Genomic DNA, 3269 nt, shown 5'->3' with positions numbered 1-3269 from the left:
GACAATTGGATTTCCTGGGTCTTCATATTTGATGGGTGTTTCGTTCCCAGATAAGAGATCAGATAAAGTACCGACTACTTGGACTCTTGGATTAGTTGTTGTATTCCTCCTTGGTTTCTTTATGCACAATTCTTTGATAGTTTTTGCATATATAGGAATATCTTGAATGGCTTGGAGGAACGAGATTTTTATGTACAAATTTTGTAATTCCCCCAGAATGTCAAAGTCAGGATATTGTAAAGGTAGAGGTATGACTAATCGTCCTGGGAATGGGGGAGAGGATGTGGTTGCTTGATTATGAGACTGTTGATTATTTGCATCCTCTTGTTGCAACTAATGTTCTCTTACTAACTGATCTTCATTATGAACTGTTTTATCTCCCTCATTTTCAATGATACGTCCAGATCGTAATTGAAGATCATTACACTCCCACAGGTCAGGTCCTATTTCTCGTGATTCAATGATTTGAAGAGATTGGACCGGTCTATTATTTGGATTGGGGTTGGGTTGGGCTGGGAGTTGTGGTCTGAAATTAGACTGGGGATTTTGTTGTAGAGCTGGCAGAGTAGGTTGAGGGAGCGGAATAGTTCCTACTGGTTGTTGCATCGGTCTTTGCCAGTTTGTCTTCCAGGATGAACCTTGTGAAGTAGGGGGAGTCCATTGCGGAGGATATGGGCTATTTTGCTAATATGGTGAATTATAAGGGAAATTCAGCCAACTAGATTGATTTGGATGATTTAGCCATGGGTTTGAAGAAGGAAACGGTGGTCGTGACCAATTTGAGAATGGGGGTGGGGGCTGATTTTGCCACATATTATATTGTTGAGCATTATATTGTGGAGGATAAAAAGAAGAGGTTGGGTCTGAAAACATACCAGATTGTCTTTGCTGCCACTGGCGGCGCTGGTTGATCAAGTACATCGATTCTGGTTCTTCTTCTGCTTCCTTGTATACTGCTTTTAATCCAGGAAGTGAGGGGCAGTTTTCCGTAAGATGATCGTTTGTACAGATGGCACATGTTTGGACTGTATCCAGTGGACACTCCTTGTGACTATGTTTTTTTCTGCATCGGGGGCAGAAGATTGCCAAATTCTGTTCTGTCTCCATCTGCTTCTGTTTGGCCTGCATAATATCAAGTTGTGTAGTTAGTGTCCCTAGAATATCAGTTTTAAAATTTTCTAATAAATTTCCAATCTCCACACGCGTTACTCCTTCTGTTGCTATTTTATTGTCTCTTGCAAACCGATCATATTCTGCCGGTTTTATTCTTGTGCTGCCTCTCGAACTCCGAATGCATAAATCAATAATGTCAGCAAAATTCTCTTGATAAATATCCCTTTTCCCATAATGTTTAATGTTTCGATCCACTGTTCCTTCATGCCTCTTATCAATGCAGTTTTTAACACATTATCAGGTAAAGGTAGCGATGCATAAGGAGATATTTGTAATTTATATTGAAAACGTTCCACATATTCTTCTAATGTTTCGTTTGGTTTGGCTGTCATTTGAAATATTTCGTCTTTCAATTCTCTAGACCTACAATAATCCTGATATTTTTTAAGAAGGATTCTTTCATTTGATCCCAATTGTTGATGACCCCACCACCTAGTCCCATAAACCATCTTAGAGCAGCCCCCTTTAATGTCGAGGGGAATAATTTCAATTTCTGGGGATCGGTGGTGTAATCATATCCCCTACACAACACATCAAATTTGAATTAAAATGCATCCAGATCTTCTGATGTAAGACCGTGGAAGGTAGGGATATGTTGAAGAGGGATAGCTTTCATAGGCGAATTTTCTACCGAATCCACTATAGGATATTGTAATGTAGAGGTTTGATTATTTGGTTGATTCTGAGCCATAGGATCGAATATATGCCAATAACCTTCTGGGATATCTAAGAGGGTATTCCTAGGTTGAGAGGGAACTATTTTAACAGGGATAGTTTTAATGGCACTTCCTTTATCTGGGATAAGAGGAATACCTGATGTCTGAGGAGATTGAATTCCCTCAACAATGATTTTCGCAGCGCTCCCCTTATCTAGGTTGTTTAATGGCTGATCTATTCCAATGGGAGATTTTGGTTCCTCTGTTTCACCTGTTTCTCCTTCTCCTTCACAAAAGTTACTAAAATTCCCTTCCTGCAATAGTTCTGGAGTAGAATTTTCAATTTCCTGAAAGTCCTGCTCTTCTGTTTGACTATGCACCTCAGCAAAGGCTATAGATGGTGATCCTGTGGCTTGAAGGGAACTAGTAGGCTGCTTAGAAATGATTTTCCTGGGACCTACTGATGGCTGAGATTCTGTTTTCTTATAGATTTCGTCTATTAAAGTTGTTCAGCCAAGGGTCACCCGCCCCTTAGCTTTTTCAGGTTTGGATGGAAGCTTGATATTCTTTTCTGGTTTTTTCTGCTTAGTCATGCACTTAAATGAACTGCTAAATTATATCAAAGCAAGAGAAAATCTATTAGGAAAGCAGACGGTGGAGCAGGGCTTTTACATGCTCCGCACGCAGGTTCTTACCTTTCGTTTTTAAGATTCAACTCTTCCCTAGCAGGTTCGTACACTACTCTGAAAAAGACAAATGGCTACACTCTTTCCCCGGCAACGACGCCAAAATGTAGAGCTATAAAAAGGGTCTCTTTCACCTCTAATTACCTCACGTTAATATGTCAATCCAGGAGCGTTTGGTTATTTCAAAGAGTGACTCAACTGAGGCTATTTGTCAGAGTAATGCTAGTAGTACAGCGTCCTACAAAAACACAAGAGTAAACTAATGCTTGTCTATGACTAAGCTCCTTCAAATGACTAAAGCACACACTCTTAAAGCTAGGCAACTTTATTAGTCAAGGGTTCGACAACAATAGCCCATCCCTTTGGAAACTGATGGAAAGGAAACTAGAGCATGGACCACCGGTCTGGGAGCAAGGTAGTAAATGAGGAGGCTCACTACAGCCATAGATCGTCTCTCACACTAAATGCGAGTAAATGAAACAACAGATAAAAATGGAACGGCAAATAGGAAATTGAACAACAAATCTAAAATGGAACAACAATGCTTAAAATGGAATAGCAATTCTGAAATGGAACAGCAATCGCTATAACTAAACCTCGCGAGTAATAATCAAACTTTATCCTATCAACTCAAATGCACTCATTGTAATCCAAAACTCCAATCTTTCATTCTCCAAACAAATCACACAACCAACTAATGGAACAACATTAAATACTAATTATGGAACAGCATGTAAAAATCATACACACATAA

The sequence above is a fragment of the Pinus tabuliformis genome, chromosome 5_2, assembly GCF_031772625.1.
Source record: "Pinus tabuliformis cultivar Carrire ecotype Pingquan chromosome 5_2, CPIR1, whole genome shotgun sequence".
Taxonomy (NCBI): Eukaryota; Viridiplantae; Streptophyta; class Pinopsida; order Pinales; family Pinaceae; genus Pinus; species Pinus tabuliformis.
This window is presented reverse-complemented; position numbering follows the sequence as displayed.